We start from the raw sequence: 19,095 nt of genomic DNA, 5'->3' as shown, positions 1-19,095 counted from the left end.
ATCGATGTGCGTCCGATCCTTCCGGACGTCCGATGCTTCCTCACGAGCGTCCGACAGAGTTTCCTTCTTGATGTTCTTCATCCTTTCGGACGTCCGATAGCTTCCTTTCGGACGTCCCACATGAGTGCCCTGTTTTTGCTTCTTCTTTTGTGCCACAAGAATCTGTTCTAACAAATTGCTCACATAAAAACATTAGCCCAAATCTACATTTTGGTTTGTTAATCATCAAAACCAAGGACTGATCAACTAAGGTCAACACTACTTAAGTTACCAGGTTTGACAAGAAACTGGCACTAATTTCACCAACAAGTTTGTTTACAAATAGACAAAAAGCCCTACAAACATCAAATTGGAAACCAACGTAGTGCATGAGAGTATAGAAGAAACTGTTATATAAGGTTTACAAAAATCCCAACAAATATTCCATGTAACCCAATGTAGCCCACGATTGAATGCATGCAGGGAATTACAACACAAAATCTTTGGAATAAGGAATCCTATTCTGCCTGCTGAGAAGGATTCAGAATAGAAGAATTACAACAGTACAAAGCTCTAATGTTGGTCGACAGCACCTGCTTCCTAAAATTTCAGATGGTGTTCAAACAAAGAAGCCATTTCAATCTGCAATACAACTCAAACAAGGAAACAAATTCATCTTTGGTACCGGATCATGAATAGACATTATTAGAGAGGAAAATGCAGATCAGGAACATTAATTTCTAAAATATGGTACAACTCATTATTTTGTCAGACCCAGGATACAAAATGAACATCATGCCATTAAATATGCTATGACAGCAAAAACATACTCTTCCCGCAAGAGTTTCTTACTCATAAGATGATGACCTAAAGAAGGACAATATTACGAGCAACAATCAATCAGAATTTGATTTAGAAACCTACTGACAACTACATGCACTGTCATAAACTAGATACAAGTCGGAACTAATAAAAGCTAGATATTTTAGAGTCCTACTGAGAAACTCTGGTTGGGAAACCACCAGCATCACAGAGAGACCCACCAATGGTCGTTATGGAGTTCAACCCCTTATTTGCCTTCTAACTCCCATTTTTAACTCAAAAAATAATTTATTTTGGATGATCGATACCTCACTGCTTAAGTAAGAACGCCCTTTCCAAGCATTCCTATTGGCTGTATAATACTAAATTATATTGAGAGAAGGCCAGTTACAAGGACAAAATGCAGCAGAGATGGAGAAATTTGTCAAATCACCCCTTTCCAATGCAACCAAACCAAAAAGAAAAACAGAAAAGGTTCTTTATTGATGACATTTGATTTAAACGGAACACAAACCAGATACTATTCAAAAAGCAAACAATTTGTCAGACAGCAAATAAATACTCCATGGAGTAAAATGACAAGAAAATGAAGAGACAAGAAAGTAACTCAACAAAATGAAATTGACTTACAGCTGTCAGCGCTGCTTCAGCACCTTTATTTCCGGACTTACCAGCAGCTCGATTGAGAGCCTGCATTTATCATAATGTAACTTTAAGAAATGGGGTACCAATGGGAAAAATTGTAGAATACTGGTAAAGATCAGGGCAACAATTTCCGTCAGCATAGAAATTTGACCAAAAATTACCCACAGGAAGATTATCATATTCAGCAACATGACAATTATATGATGAACTCTTTTATGATTTTCAATGCAATAACTCCCATGAAAAAGAGTATAGGAGATCAGAAAGCTCAACCATGAGTTTACATTGAGTTGTATTAAGCAAAAGAGAAATTTCATGAATTTACCTGCTCCATGTCATCACAGGTCAAAACACCAAATATGCATGGAACACCTGGAATTCATTCAAAGGAAAATTAAATATTTCACCATTAAGGCACTGTAAATGTTTTGAGACTGCATTCCACGGACAGAATTGTCTGTATCTGAAACACAAAAATGAAGTTATAAGTGTGCACACAACAACGCAAGTTGATGATTCCTAGGTTGCTTCTACGGTGGAAAGCTGAGTCGTCTTTGTATAGTAGGCAGAACAAAAGGAATGAGGACAGCACATGTGATAAGAGTTTATTTTACGTATTTTTAAGTGCATTTTATTAGTTAATTTTGAGTTGATTATTTAGTTTTATAAATAAAATAAAGAGGTTTTTGGTAAAATTATATATTTTTGGTAAAAGTGGATAATATTGCATTTCTATTGATTTTAATGGTAAAAACTTCATTTTTATGCAGGAATGATGATTCAATCACCAAAGGATGTCAAATGAGGTAAAAAATAGAGATTTGGTGATGAATTCAAGTGGCAACAAGAAGAATGAAGTGAAAAATGTTCAAGTGAGGAAATGCAATACAAGTCAGTTTTGACACTCTTCAGTATTTTGACCATATCTGGAGCTACACTTATCGGATTGAGGTGATCTTTATACCATTTTAAAGCTAAGAAAGAGACCTACAATTCGTATGAAGACATAGAAATCCATTTCTGCCATCTTCATGGGCAAAACGTTGGAATACAGAAGCTGCATTCTGTGGTCGGAAGTTAAAACAGAGGTTTGAACAGGTGACAGTATTTCGATCATATCTCAGGCTACAATGCTCCGATTTGGATGATTCTTAAAGCATTGGAAAGCTAACTCAAAGGGCTACAACTTTTGTGTTTTGCACAAAAGCTAGTTTGGCCTTTATCATGGAGAAAATCGCAGTTGAAATAAGGCCAGAGTGAAAACGCGAGTAGAAAAAACGCGAGTTTATACCGCGTTTTGTGTAGGCGCGTTTTATAGCCGAAATTCTGCAATTTGACTCAGTCAATTCTCTTGTGTGCATACCACTTTCCAGCTATAAGATGCAAGGGAATTCGGTGCACATGCTTCTGCAATAAAAGAGAAGACCAAATGAGTGTGGACAAAAGGAAACATCATATCTTTGACTTCTTTTTACAAAATCTGAGTGGAGGAAATTATGAAGTGAGAGGAATGGAATTTCTACCACCTTTTATGCAGAAATACAGGGGAGAAGCCTGGATGACCAGACGTAGCTAGTTTTCCTTCTTGCAACAAGTTTTCTCTCTAGTTAAGAGTTCTTAGAGAAGCATTTAGAGTTTTCACTTGTAATCATATTGTGCAAGAACATAGCAGGAATTGGAGAGCTTCACCTTCAATTGGCTAAGCTTTCTTTTATCTTTCTTATACTTGTACTTTATGATGTTTTGCATTAATAAACTTGTGAATATGAGTGTTTTATCATTCATGAGTAGCTAATTTTCTTTATCTAGGGAGTAGATGAAACTTATGGCCAAATGATATGAAGTGATTGTTATTCATTCTTGTTATGTCTTGTATTAACTTATCTACTTGTGTATGTTGGATTACTTGTTGTTGCTTGATCACCAATAGCAGGTTTATAGTTATTTTTATTCATGGAGAAATGGTAAAAATAATGGAATGACACAAGTAGAACTTGAGTTGTATATTCATGAGAATAGAAATACGTTCAAGTGGATGAAATCTGCATTTCATGTGTGAATAAGAACAGATTTAGTATTTACCAAGAGATTAGGACAAACTAATCTGTTTTAACCCATTATTATCATGAGAATGTGATTCTGGTATTTCTGGAAATGAATCCTTGGTTAAACAAGAGCAGTAACAAGTGTTGAATTAATTCATTTTAGATCTTTTGTGTCATAAGTGGAATCTACATCCCTAGATCTTAATATTTAGTGAATTCTACTCCCCTTGAGATATTGCATTTATCTATTTAAGAATTTTTGTAGTTGAATTAAAATCTGAAGTTTCTGCTCAAATTAATTGTGAGTCTAAATAATAGAGTAAATTAGTATCTAATAATTGTTTTAAATTGCTCCTCGTGGGATCGACCCGATACACATCTCGTACTACAATTGCGACCTGTATACTTGCAGTCCAACGGGTGTAAATTCGGAATTAAACTTGCACTTAAAGTAAAAACCCGTCAAGTTTTTGGCGCCGTTGCCGGGGAGCGGCAATATTAGAGCCTAATCATCTTTATTAATTTAGACAGCTTTATTTTTTTTAGATTATATTTAATCTTATATTATAATCAGTTTTTTTTTACCTTTGAAGTTGCATAATATCCCTTATTTCTGTTTGTAGTGTATGCACCGGGAGTCTCGAGAAGTCGCACCTTTCGATCCAGAAATTGAGAGGACACTACGTAGACAAAGGAGGCACACACAACAGCAAGAGGAACAAGAGATTTGGCAACCGATAGAGGAAATTTTGATAGAACTACCATTTGAAGAAGAAATGGCCGAAAATGACCCAAATAGGCGAGTTCTACGAGATTATACTCTACCGGGAACACAAGGATCTCAAACAAGCATAGTAAGGCCTACGGTAAATGCTAACAATTTTGAGATTAAACCATCACTTATCCAAATGGTTCAACAATCTCAATTTGGAGGTAATGCAGTAGAAGATCCTAATACACACTTAGCTACATTCTTGGAAATTTGTGATACAATTAAAATGAATGGAGTTAGTGATGATGCCATAAGGCTAAGATTGTTCCCATTTTCATTGAGAGATAAGGCCAAACTTTGGCTACACTCTCATGCTCCTAATACTTTCACTGGATGGGATGAACTATCAAGAGCATTCTTAAATAAGTATTTTCCACCAGGTAAGACTGCTAAGTTTAGAATGGATATCACTAGTTTTAGCCAATTGGAAGGTGAATCATTATATGAGGCATGGGAAAGGTTTAGAGATTTGCTTCGGAAATGTCCACATCATGGACTGCCGGAATGGTTAATCATACAAACCTTCTATAATGGTTTAGTTTTTTCTACTAAAACTATGATCGATGCAGCCGCAGGTGGAGCTTTAATGGGTAAATCACCCCAAGAAGCTCAGAATTTGATAGAAGAAATGGCCGCAAATAACTACCAATGGGCCAATGAGAGAGGTAATACAAGACGTCACGCAGGTATGATCGAAATGGACACTCTCAATATGTTGAGTGCTCAAATGAATAATGTGATGAAATTGCTAAGTAGACAAGGTGGAGTTGGTCCAAGTTCATCTAATGCACATGTAGCATGTTGTTCTATATGTGGAGGTGAACATGATAGTAATGAGTGTGTTGATTCTGAACAGGTACAATTCGTCAATAATTACAATCGTAATGCTCAAAATAACCCCTACTCGAATACTTACAATCCGGGGTGGAGAAATCATCCAAACTTTGGATGGAAAGATCAAGGCAATCAACAAAGGCCAACCAATCCGTCGGGATTTCAACCAAGGCAACCACAGGCTGAAACTAAACCAAGTTGGGAGATCGCGGTGGAAAAACTTGCTAAGGTGACTTCGGATAGATTCGAGCGAGTTGAGGGGCGGTTGGACCAATTAGCTGGGATGTACAGAAACTTGGAGGTTCAAATTGATCAAATTGCCAATGTGATCAACAATAGAAACCCTGGTGAATTACCAAGTAAAACCGAAGTGAATCCGAGAGAGCATGTCAATGCAATCATTCTTAGAAGCGGTAAAACGGTTGAGGGATTCGATTTTGAAAATTCAGGTGGTGAAAAAGACAAGAAGCAAGCAATTGAAGGGGAGCAAGAAAGTCAAAATGATCATGTTATCATTGATATTGATGCACTTCATCCCAAATTAAATTCTAATGTGATACCTTTTCCTCACAGGTTGAAGAAAGATGGACAGGATCGGGAGTTTGAAAAGTTCTTCAAAATGTTTAAACAATTGCACATTAACATTCCTTTCATTGATGCTATAACACAGATTCCCTCTTATGCACGTTTCTTGAAAGACATCATGTCAAAGAAGAGGAAAATTGTAGATAATGAGATGATAGCATTAACGGAAGAGTGCAGTGCATTGATTAAGAATAAACTCCCTCCTAAATTGAAAGATCCGGGAAGTTTTTCTATTCCTTGCACTATTGGTCAATTGCATTTTTCTAATGCTTTATGTGATTTAGGTGCAAGTGTGTCACTTATGCCGTTATCGGTTGCCCGGAGATTGGGACTTCAAGAGCTAAAAGCTACCAATATTACATTGCAATTGGCGGATCGGTCAATCACACGTCCCACGGGTATTTTGGAAAATGTGCTCATAAAGGTAAGACAATCTATAATACCTGTGGATTTTGTTGTCTTAGATATTGAAGAAGATGTGAGAATGCCAATTATTCTAGGACGACCGTTTTTAGCCACTGCACGAACTATAATTGATGTAGAAAAAGGTAAGCTTATATTACGGGTTAATGGTGAGGAATTGGAATTCAATTTGGATAATAAAGAAGGGAGTATAGAGCCTACTGCTCTTGTTTCTAATATGCCATATGATGAAAAGGTTAACCAAGAAAGGACCGAAGAAGTTAAATTTATAAATGTCCTTGGTACTAACTTTCATGGTGTAGGAACAAAGGAGGAGAAGATAAGGATGGAAGTTGGCTTAATAAATTCGCCATTCCATGAAGAAAATGCTGAAAAGTTGAGCCAATTCAGAAAAGACAAGCAAAATCCACTCCAAGGTGAAGTTGAGCCTCTCTATGACAAGTCTAATATTCCTCCTTGGCATTTGAGGAAATTGGACTATGAAGATCAATGCATGGTTCACCACATGGTGGATTGGCTCGGGAGTTTCGACCCATGGGGAGAAAATCGCTCCCTAATGCTCTAAAGTGATTCAACTCTTTCAGTCGAGCCAACGACTATAAACAAAAGCGCTAATTGGGAGGCAACCCAATGTTTATGTTATTTGTGTTAAATTTTTGTGATTTTTAGACTTGAATAAGTGTTTTAGTTAATTTGTTGTTTTTGTGTGATAGGGTTGGCAAATGGAAGCAAGAATGACCATTTGAGGTGAAAAGGGCGAACTTTGATCAAACAACTCAACCCCTCGATTTGCGTTAAAGGTGTTTTTGATTCATTATAAAGGGGTAAAATGCATGTTTTTAATGTTTTACATTTGTTCCAGTCATTAAAATTGGCAAACAAATGATCTATGATGCATTTTGAGTCATTGGGGTACCTTTTGTAATTTTTCAAAAGTTGAAATTCTGCTAAAAATCGAAGCAGAAAACGCGTTTGCAAATAAAACGCGACTACAAGTCGCGTTTCTCAGAATCGCGTTTTCAATTCTGCACCTGCAGAACAGAAAACGCGCATTCAAAACGCGACCTAAAGTCGCGTTTTAATGGAAGTCGCGTTTTCAAGCCTGGATCAAGACTCAAAAACGCGACTTCAGAAACGCGACTCAAAGTCGCGTTTTCCATCACAGTCGCGTTTTCATTCCTGCAAGATTTGTGCAGGAAACGCGACTTCAAAAACGCGAGTTGAAGGCGCGTTTTTAGTCGCGTTTTCCGTGTCTGAATATAGCCTTCAGAAACGCGATTTCAGCCTTTCTTCTTCACTTCTCCAATTTTTTCAGCCGCGTTTTTCCCTCTTCCTTCTACCCAACTCACAAATTTTCATTTATACTCCATAATCTTGCTAGAAATCATCACCCCAACGCCTTTTGAGCTTCATACAACCTTTTTAACCGATTAAAATCCAAGAAAAACACCTAAAATCAGGTTTTTGAGGGATTGAAGGTTAGGGTTCTTAAACTCTAATTTCTTCAATTGGAGGTCAATTGGAGGTTGTTTCATAGGGCTTTTTGCATTTTTAGCATCACCAAACATCCTTCTATGTGATTGAGGTAAGTTTCTTCATCAAATCTTTTGATTTTAGAAGTTCATATTTGTTATCCTGAGCTATCTGACATCTTTTAATTTCGAAAATTTGATGAGGTTCATGGCTATTTTTGATTTTATTCATGATTATTATGATTGTTTAAGCATGTTTAAATGTTTAAATGTAGCAATTTATTGGTTTTCAAGTACTTTAAAATTCACAATTGCTATATTTAGATGAAATTGGAAAAAAGAACTAGGATGTTTTCGAGCCATTGGTGATGTTAAATTATGGTTAAAAATGGTTAGTTGATGATGTTTAAGCATGTGCATTGTGTATAGTGAGTAATTTGGTTGATTTGGTGAGTTAGTTAGTTTAATTTTTGCCTAAACATGATTATAGCTAAAAGCATATTATTATTGTTAATTCTAAATAGTTATAATCATAATTGCTCCTATTTTCACTAATTGAATTATAATTGATACATATCTTGTGTAATTTGGTGATTTTGGGCAACTTTAGGCAGAAAATATGTCTTGTACGATCATTGAATGATTAGAACTTAAGCAATTGTATTTGAGGTTATTTGGATTAATGCTGAACTTTTGTTGCCAAAAAAATGAGTTGTAGTACATGTGAATAATTGAAATATTTTTTAGGTACTATGCCAAGAGGAAGAAGAGCGGTACTTTCATCCTCTAGTAGTGAGGAGAGGGAGGTTAATGAAGAGATGGAGGTGACTGAAGAGGAGAATTCACCTTCTCCTCCACCAATTAACCGTCGACCTGGTGAGGGCACCTCCCGTGGAGCGGGAAAATCGGTATTTGACAGTGCTAGGTTCAACACTCGCAGGAATCAGGAGTGGCATGAGGCGCGTGCTAATTTGGAGTTTTTGTTTGAGATGCACGTCAGTCCACCAGTTGAGATGATGTACAACATCTCAGAAGCTTTTGCTCAGCTAGGATGGGCTCCGATTCTCACCCTTCCAAACCATTACTACCCAGACCTGGTGCGCGAGTTTTACGCCAACATTGAAAGTAAGGCGCGCCATAGTGGAGAAATAATTGAGTCCTGGGTGCGTGGAAGACGAATCACCTTGTCACGACAAGATTTGGCTGCTATTTTGGGGTGTATGGATGACGGACGTCCAGTAGACTTGAAGAAGGAGTTTGTTCCCCCGAATAGGAGGTGGGATCCATCATTGGCCATGGCTAGGTTTGGTCTCGAGTACCAACCTTTTCGCTCTACCAGAAAGGAGACTATATTGGCAAATGTATTCGAACCTCGTCATCGGCTTATCATTTACATGATGGCTCACAATGTCATCCCAAAGAAGACGGGGCACACGGAGGTTCGCAAGAGCGATATTTACTTCCTTGATTACATGTTCCACAACCGAACTTCCCCGTATGCTCGAATTTCATTGCCGAACATCATCATCAGCCACATTAGGTCTACGGCGAGGCGTAAGACAATTTCTTTCAAACTTTCATTTCCTCGTCTACTGACTTTAATCTTCCCCCGTTTTGAAGTTCCCTTGGAAGGCATGCGGCGGGAGTATGTTCCACCACGTGCTGAGATGACTATCACTACTCTTCGCCGCCTTGGTATTGGTACGGGAGACATTCCACGCCCTGTTCAGGAGCGGAGACAAAAGGCTAGACATGGTCGCGATGGAGCTGGACCATCTACTGCAGCACCACCTCCTCCTCCGCCACAGACCAACTGGCAGCGGCTTTTCGGTCGCTTGGATGACATCGACCATTATTTAGCCAGAATGGATACTCGCCTGGACCGAATTGAAGATCATTTAGGCACACGCCCACCTCCCATCGATGATGATGAAGATGACGATGAAGAGGATGATTGAGGCTGCCCTTTGGCTGGCTTTTCTTTTGTTTGCTTGTTATTTTTATCTTTTGTTTGAAAAATGTTAACTTACATTCCTTATTTTGAATATTGGAACTTGTGGCAGTAACTAGTAGATCGTTGACTGTGGATGGTTGAGCGGTCGATGACTCATGATTCAAGGCTTCACTGGACTGCAGTCATCTCACTTGGGGAGTCACTTGTTCCTTTCTTTTGTTTCTTTTCTTTTCTTTCCCTACACATTGAGGACAATGTGTATTCTAAGTGTGGGGGAAGAAATGTGTGGTACTTGTGATTTTAGTTGTGTTTGATATAATTCTTGTGCTTAAATGGTGTTTCTTGTGGTTGCTGGCAGGGAGTTTTAGTCCACTTTTAAGGGGAGACTCTGTCAAAATTTTTCCAAAACCTTATACATATATATGTTATTAACTATAACAAATAAATAAAATTTTGTCACTTATCCTTTTGAAATAAATATATGCGGTTTTGATACTTCTTTTCTCATGAAATTTGGAAATGATTTTTATGTGATTATAATTTTTACATCTATAGGAAAGTATATCTAGTAAAGTGGAGAAAATTATGCCTACATTTTGTATATTTGATGAAAATTCTTCTTTTTATCTAATTTTATAAGATAAGAAATTAATATGGTTAATAAGTGTCATACTCTTCTCATGATTACTCTTAGAGGGAATTTTATTATATATTGTTAAAGAAAAAAAAAATGGTTATTCTACTCCAATGATTCTCGTACCGAGTAACCGGGGGTTGGCATCTACAAATGTCGACATTCGCGTAAAAAGGTACTTGAATTAAGAGTATGCAAAGCAACTTGAGTATGTGAAATGTTGAGTAACCGGGGATCTGCATCTAAAAATGTTGATCTTCGCGTCAAAAGGCATTTTTCACAACTTAAGTAATATTTAACCCTTAAAATAAATAAATAAAAAATAAATAAATTAATTAATTAATTAATTAAATCCCTCTTTAAGAAAAATAAGAAGTTGATCATGAGATTAGTTAGCATCTTTATTGACTATAGGAGTTGCTTGCTTGCGAAATTAGATAAAAATAAGAAGTTGAGTTGAATTGGTAAAATTATGGTATACTTGGCTCTTCTTTGCTTGATATTATGAGTACTTGAACTTAATGGAAAGATCACATAAGGGTTATTTACCTTGATTCAAGGAAATGGAGTTGAAATACTACATATGTTTATTTTCAATTTTTTGATCATTGATGGTTGGAATTTTATATTGCTTGAGGACAAGCAATGATTCAAGTGTGGGGGTATTTGATAAGAGTTTATTTTACGTATTTTTAAGTGCATTTTATTAGTTAATTTTGAGTTGATTATTTAGTTTTATAAATAAAATAAAGAGGTTTTTGGTAAAATTATATATTTTTGGTAAAAGTGGATAATATTGCATTTCTATTGATTTTAATGGTAAAACTTCATTTTTATGCAGGAATGATGATTCAATCACCAAAGGATGTCAAATGAGGTAAAAAATAGAGATTTGGTGATGAATTCAAGTGGCAACAAGAAGAATGAAGTGAAAAACGTTCAAGTGAGGAAATGCAATACAAGTCAGTTTTGACACTCTTCAGTATTTTGACCATATCTGGAGCTACACTTATCGGATTGAGGTGATCTTTATACCATTTTAAAGCTAAGAAAGAGACCTACAATTCGTATGAATACATCGAAATCCATTTCTGCCATCTTCATGGGCAAAACGTTGGAATACAGAAGCTGCATTCTGTGGTCGGAAGTTAAAACAGAGGTTTGAACAGGTGACAGTATTTCGATCATATCTCAGGTTACAATGCTCCGATTTGGATGATTCTTGAAGCATTGGAAAGCTAACTCAAAGGGCTACAACTTTTGTGTTTTGCACAAAAGCTAGTTTGGCCTTTATCATGGAGAAAATCGCAGTTGAAATAAGGCCAGAGTGAAAACGCGAGTAGAAAAAACGCGAGTTTATACCGCGTTTTGTGTAGGCGCGTTTTATAGCCGAAATTCTGCAATTTGACTCAGTCAATTCTCTTGTGTGCATACCACTTTCCAGCTATAAGATGCAAGGGAATTCGGTGCACATGCTTCTGCAATAAAAGAGAAGACCAAATGAGTGTGGACAAAAGGAAACATCATATCTTTGACTTCTTTTTTACAAAATCTGAGTGGAGAAAATTATGAAGTGAGAGGAATGGAATTTCTACCACCTTTTATGCAGAAATACAGGGGAGAAGCCTGGATGACCATACGTAGCTAGTTTTCCTTCTTGCAACAAGTTTTCTCTCTAGTTAAGAGTTCTTAGAGAAGCATTTAGAGTTTTCACTTGTAATCATATTGTGCAAGAACATAGCAGGAATTGGAGAGCTTCACCTTCAATTGGCTAAGCTTTCTTTTATCTTTCTTATACTTGTACTTTATGATGTTTTGCATTAATAAACTTGTGAATTTGATTGTTAAATCATTCATGAGTAGCTAAACTCCTTCATCTAGGGAGTAGATGAAACTTATGGCTAAATAATACTAATTGAATGTGATTTACACTTGTTATATCTTGAGTTAACTTGTCTACTTGTGTAGCTGTGATTTCTTGTTATTGATTGATCACCAATAGCATGTTTATAGTGTTATTATTCAATGAGAATTGGTAATAACAATTGAAACACATGAGTAGTGCTTGAGTTGTATGTTCATGAAAATAGAGATACACTTAGGTGGATTATTGAGCATTTCATGAAATAAAACGGAGTAGTAGTAGTATTTCACCATGAAAATAGGGAAATCTATATTGCTCTAAGCCATTTCATCATGAAAATGAGACTTGGTAATCTTGGAAATAAATCTCTGGTTAAGCAAGAATAATAGCAAGAAGTAAATCCATTCATTTGTGTAGTTTATGCCATAAGTGGAATCTACATTCCTAGAATCTTCATTAAGTGAAATTTCTCTATTTGCATTCAGCATTTGTTAAACTAGATTTGTATATCAGATTTGTAGATTACAGCATTAGACTTTCTCTGCTCAAAAATTAATTGTAAGTCTAAATAATAGAGAGAACAGGGGCTTAGTAATTGTTTAAATTGCTCCTCGTGGGATCGACCCGATACGCATCTTGTACTAAAATTGCGACCTGTATACTTGCAGTCCAACGGGTGTAAAATCGGAATTAAACTTGCACTTAAAGTAAAAACCCGTCAGTATTTTTCCCCAAAATTCAATAGAGAGATACTTTCCATATAGTATTGAAATACTGCCAATTTTTGTGCGAATTCAAGTTCGTTTCGATACCCAATTGAATTACTTAAGTTAGAGGTTCAAATCTGGAAAATTCTCATCCAGTCTTGAATTTGCTCAACTTCGGGCTACCGTATCTCGGTACTCGAAACTCCGATTCTTGATCCGCTTGTTTTATTATAAACTTCACTTGCAACACTAATTGAGCTACGAAATTCAGAGGCCGGTTTGCAACGTGTGAATCGTGCCGAATTTCCAAAGTTGGCCGAAATCCAACTTAATTCTGCCATGAAAACCCACCCTGCGTCTTCAAGCTCATTTTTGACCACTTTTCACTTCGATTCATGGAAAAGTGTCTTCTAGGAACTTATAGTACTCTCTAAGAGGTTTCCAACGGTATAAATTTTTCCAATTCTCGACTTATACCGAGCGAGTTACGATTTTTCAAGGATTCATCATAAAACTGAAAAATTTTCCAATTTCAAAGAAATAGAGTTTTTCAAGAACTCTTTATTCTTTTGATATTCTTAAAACTTTTGCTTACGATTTTCATGATAAAAACTCAAATAATATTGTACATAATAAAAGGCAAGTTGAACCTCGATTTACGTGTAATTGAGGTTCCTTTTTGCGAAATAATCCTTAGATTGTACTAGTGTACAATCTTCTTGATAAGTGGGTTAATTGTGTGATTATCCACTGTTAATTGCCAGGCGCACAAGGAGACCTTCAAGAGGATCTCACCGTGGACACTTGAACTCCCAGAAAATAATTCTTATTGAATTGCTCGGTGAGTGTCAAGTGTGTGAATTTTGATACTTGTTTATTTGTGGTATTTGTTGAAAGTTTTAAAAATAAGGGCGGGTGCGTACTTTATCGCACTCATTCTAATTTCAAATGAATGAATGAAATGTATTGAATGAATGAATGAAATGCAATGTTATGTCATGAATGCTTATGTCGTTGGAGTGAACCTCCTCGACTTTCAAATGAATGGGGGACGCCCAAACTCATAGGCCGTCCTTAGACTCGAGCCAGCAATGGGCTTGGTCGGGGATTTGGGCGAGCCATGAGATACATATAAGCTCGACCTAATAAGAGGTCTTGCTTGGCATACTCGTTGAGTATCGCCCAATAATGGACATTGTGGGCCCTTGGGGTGTACGGTGGACGGAGGAAAGAAAGTGGTGATCTACGGAAATGGAAATACCGACCCGGTTGATAGGAGGGTCAATGCGGGAAAGTATACGAATGACATCGACAGAGCGAGTGGAACTTAGCTCCTGAGAGCTACTATATCCTTGAATTGTTTCTGATTTACTTTTCCTGCTCGAATGATTGATTAATGAAATATCCTGTTTTATTTAATGAATTTGGGATTGCTATTTGAACAAAGTGCTTGCATGTGTGTTCTTGGCCTCACGAGTGTTTTGCTCACCCTATAGATTTGTTTTCCTTAACAGGATTGGACTTGGAGAAATGTTGGAGAAACCCCTCTTGGCGTACTCTTGTTTTAGGGTTTCCGTTACACTTTTGGGCTAGACTTGTGATTGATGTATATTTTGAATATTGATGTATTTCGAGATTTCGATGTAATGATTGGGCAGATGTTGAATATTGATAAGCTTGAAAGCTTACGCACTGATTGTATTTATGGTATTTAATCGTAACGTCTAGTGTTGTATTAAGCTTGGACGGAAATTGCTTGAGTCCTGGCGAGAGCTGGGCAGGCGTCCCGCGGATACCCTTTGGTTCGCCTTAGGGAGAAGTGGGGGCGTCACAGTTGGTATCAGAGCTTAGGCTTTAGATCTCTGTAGTGTATCCTAGGCTTAAATGTTTAGGATGCCGGACTGTGGAACTGGTTGGAAAGTTAAGTGACTGCTCGTGGGAACGAAAACTAGAACTTAGGTTTGGATTAGTGGATGATAAGGAGTCTTAATCTTGTGTGATACATGTGGGATAATATGGGGTGATCAAATCCAGTTTATTCAGTGTATTTGGTCCCATTTAAGCTTTTAATCTTAGTTGTAAGTTACGGAAAGTAATGGTGGCATTGCACCGTCTTGGAGACGCGTTATGGTAACCATGGCCGTGAAGGGCCTAGGGAAGGGCTCGTTGGAAGTGATACATGTGGAAGGGCTCGTTGGAAGGGCTCGTTTGGATTAGTGGATGATAAGGAGTCTTAATCTTGTGTGATACATGTGGGATAATATGGGGTGATCAAATCCAGTTTATTCAGTGTATTTGGTCCCATTTAAGCTTTTAATCTTAGTTGTAAGTTACGGAAAGTAATGGTGGCATTGCACCGTCTTGGAGACGCGTTATGGTAACCATGGCCGTGAAGGGCCTAGGGAAGGGCTCGTTGGAAGTGTGATCCAACTCGCCGAACTAGTATGATATGTTATTTCCAAAGGACTTACTCGTGCCCAAGTAATGGAGTGTTTATAGTGGCCGATCATCGGAAGTGGCTATTTGAGGAAAATAGGGTGATTCAAGGGGATAATCGAGAACCGAGGGCGATTGTGGATGTCTAGACTACTAGAATTCCTGAAGTGGAGATTGAGATATTTAAGGAGCGAGGAAGACAAAAGCTCCTTGTGAGAAGCTTTAAAAAGCTAAGAATCGACTTGTGGGGTAGTGTCCGAAATTAAAGACATGATGGATAAGTCGATGGCTGGGTGTATTATCTTGGTTGAACAAGTGGAGAATGACAAGATATTCGATAAGGGACATGAGATTTAAAACTCCTAGTGCTGGAAATGGAAATGATCCTACGGAGGTAATTAAGACTTTTGGCTCCGCCAATCACTAAGTTAGTGATTTAAACTATTTTAATAGTTTTGCCAAAGATAGAAGGGGTGGCACTCGCTTAAAGGCCTTTGCATTTTGTATCTTGTTTCACAATGTTTCCTACCTTTTGAGGCAATTAAACGTTACTCATGGCATGATTGACTTTACTGTTTCATGATTTCAAATCCATGATTGGGTTGTACCCATTTGCGATTATTTTGGTATCTTCCCTTTTTATTCTTGTATTTGTTGGCGTGATAAAGGTATCACTTTTCAAACTCCGTTTATATGCACTCACTTTATGTCATGCCTTTAAATATGTTAAATTTATGGGTGACCAAAAGAGTGAAAAGGAGTGAGGGTGAGGGATTAAGCAACCCCAAGCTCAAGGAGACGATTATAGAGTGACTGCTGGACTGGATCAAAACCCTAGAAATGAATGAAAATAATCGTGTAGTTATTGCTATTAATCAGACGATTGATGCCCTAGCATGATTAGTGGAGCACTAAAACCCTAAACCAATCAACCAACCTAAGAACCAAGTAAGGTTGAGGAGTTGAGCAATTCTTGAAGTTCGCTCCATCTAAGTTTCACGGAGAATCTAATCTCGAAATAGTAGGATCGATTTAAGGGAATCAAATAAGGTACTAGTGAAAACAAGATATTAGAGTTTCTTCTCGAGTAACTTATAAGTAAGTATTGGAGAGTGAGCTAAGACTTGAAAATTTTATATTAAGGAATATGGTCCCTGCATCTGGTTATGTTTGTAAGTAATGATAACAATCTCTTGGAGACTTAAGAACTCGCCGTATTAAGCAGAGGATAGTTAAGATTGGTATCTCGGGGTAACTTATAAGCAAAAGAATGAAAGAGTACCATGACTCGAGCTTCCATTATGAATAGTTACTTATTTTGATCCTCTGATCTACCTGGAAGGCTAGCATTTGACTTAAACCAACCGGCAAGATGACAACTTTGGAGGAAATGCTTAAGGAAATGGATATTCTTCGAAATGAGGTAGAATTTCAAAGAAAACTAGCTGAGTACTGGGAAGGACGGTGGAAACAAGAATATGCAGAGAAAATTGAATTACTACGCCAGAATGTAGAATTAGAGAAGAAATGCAAAGAAAATCCTCGAACTGGCCAAGCCGCCACTTCTCATGCACATTGTGGATACTGCGGCAAGGTTAACCACGTTGAGGCCGAGTGCTGGAGAAAGCAAGAAAAATGTTTTAAGTGCGGTAGTACCGAGCATAAGTTTTCGAATTGCCCTAGTAATCCTATCAAAAAGAGAAAATACTCAACAGTCAGCTAGGCCGCTATAAAGCAATCAAGTGCCAGATGGAAGTAATTAGTACTAATGTTTATGAAGGGGGTTCTAGTAGTGAAAGTTTTACGAGTGAGGATGTTTTGACTACACTCGAGGGATAGGGGTTGTAGTACCCTAGACTAGACTAGCACTTTTGGAAATTTAACCTTGTGGAAAAGGGAAAGGTCTTTTGTTTTGTATCTTGGCAATTTGGCACGTTTTGCTACGATCTTATTGTTTCCCTTTTTCCTTTTGAAATGATTTGATAAATCTATTCCAACTTGATGTACCTATTATGATCATTATGACATATGAAACTTTACTCCGCTTTTGATTTGTTTTACGACTTACATGTATATTCAAAATCTTGCTCACACTTTTAGACTTATCATAAGACACGAACGGTATTAGACATGGTCGAGGTTGTGCTTGAGAATATAGACCACCCTAAGGTCTGGAGGCGACTAGGGACCGTGACCAAATCGGGAGCTTGGTGTTGAAGTTGGAATCCAATGTTTGGTTACCAATTTGATATATTAATACTGTGAGACTTGGGTTAGTGAAAGAAAATCTTTGGTAGATTTCCGAGCATAATGATTGAGGAGTCAGATATCACATTTGGAATGGAAACTTGAGGGTATATATATATATATATACAATAACGAGACTTGAACGATGTGTCCACTAAGAGCAAATGCTCCATTGTCTCACGTAGTCGGAAAATTTCGACCAATGGCAAGGAGCCGTGATATTATTCAAGTTGAATTTAAAGTAGAGCTATTACCAGTTGAGGACTCTAGAGACTGATGTGTTAAAATCACCTCCAATTCAAGAAAGAGACACTTTGAACTTTCAATTACGCCATTGGGTTGACCAATGCACTAGTAGCAACTATGACCTGAATGCATTGGGGTTTTAGATCGTAATTGGATTAATCTGTGGTAGCATTATTGATGATATATCGGTATACTCTAAGGTTTGAGAAGATCATGAAAGGTACTTGGAGATGTTTTACAAACCCCAAGAATGCACAAACTTTCGTTAAGTTCGGCAAATGCGAGTTCGACTGGAAGGAAATAGCCTTTCTAGGTTATACAATATCTAAGGAAGGAATTATTGTTGACTCAACTACAGTAGAAGTTGTTTAAGAGGAAACGACTAGAAAATCCTACCGAAATTTGGAGTTCTTGATGGTAGTCGAACCTTTCCTTTGGTTTGATCAAGGAATTTTCTAAGAGTGCAAGACTTGGCAAGTTATGTGGGATTTTAAATGTGAGAAGGAATTTTGAAAGTGGAAAAAAAAAATGTTTAATCGATGCACTTGTGTTAGCCTTACCAAGCTGAGGAGGCAGTATTGTGATTTATATAGATGTTTCAAATGATAGTTTACAATGTATACTACTGATGCATGACGAGGTGATTGTGCATACTTCTGGAAAGTTAAGATATCACGAGAGAAAGTAGCCAACTCATGATTTGGAGTTAGTGGCTGTGATATTCGCATTAAAGAAGTACAAACATTTCCTATATGAGGTAGACAGGAAGCCACTTAAGCTACTATCCGATTGGGAAGTTAAATTGCATTTTGGTGATCAAAAACTTGATTGTTAATTGGGCGGATAGAAACTATGAGATAAGAATTGGAAAGTGTAAGTTATTGACTAACTTGATAAGCATGACTATTGAGGGATGTGATATTTTTCTAAGTTTGAATTTCGAGGACGAAATTCCTTTTAAGGAGGGGAGGATGTGAGGACCCGAAAAATTTCTTATTTTTATCAAATATTAACCGTTTAATTAAGTATTTAACCACCTGTTTCTCCCAAATAATTTATTACGACCATTTTAAATCCATTCGTATGGAATAATGTCTTCATTATGTTTTTGAAATGTCCCGTTAACAACTTCAATTTTCGGAAGGATTGTTTAAGTGAGAAATAATGAACACGAGTGTTTCAAGGTGATATTGTATTCGAAAGTATGATTATCCTGGGGAAATTAAGAACGGACAATAGCAGATTAAGAAAAGTTAATCGAGAATCAAATGTGAATAAGTTCTAGGTGAGCATATATTACTCACGCGTGGATAGTTTTCCAAAAGACGCATGGATACAAATTTATTGGAGATTTGCGGAGTTAATACTCGACTCATGTAAAGACTCGTAAAACTCCTATTAAAACCCTAATTTGAGCTTATTTAATTATT

The 19,095-nt window shown here is 37.1% G+C and overlaps 1 long non-coding RNA gene and 1 other non-coding gene across 2 annotated transcripts; both read right to left on the bottom strand.

The window, feature by feature from the left end:
* Positions 1-375: 375 nt before the first annotated feature.
* Positions 376-1,878, bottom strand: LOC113772387. The gene is made up of 3 exons (XR_003468534.1): positions 1,772-1,878; positions 1,432-1,491; positions 376-621 (listed from the first exon to the last, which is right to left on the bottom strand). It is a non-coding gene; the product is annotated as an uncharacterized LOC113772387 (long non-coding RNA).
* Positions 1,879-4,654: 2,776 nt separating this feature from the next.
* On the bottom strand, positions 4,655-4,761 carry LOC113772612. Its single transcript, XR_003468583.1, has one exon. It is a non-coding gene; the product is annotated as a small nucleolar RNA R71 (small nucleolar RNA).
* Between the last annotated feature and the right edge of the window lie 14,334 nt (positions 4,762-19,095).

Source organism: Coffea eugenioides, chromosome 5 (genome assembly GCF_003713205.1).
Source record: "Coffea eugenioides isolate CCC68of chromosome 5, Ceug_1.0, whole genome shotgun sequence".
Taxonomy (NCBI): Eukaryota; Viridiplantae; Streptophyta; class Magnoliopsida; order Gentianales; family Rubiaceae; genus Coffea; species Coffea eugenioides.
Note: the sequence above shows the minus strand (reverse complement) of the source record. Positions and strands in the feature narration are given on the sequence as shown.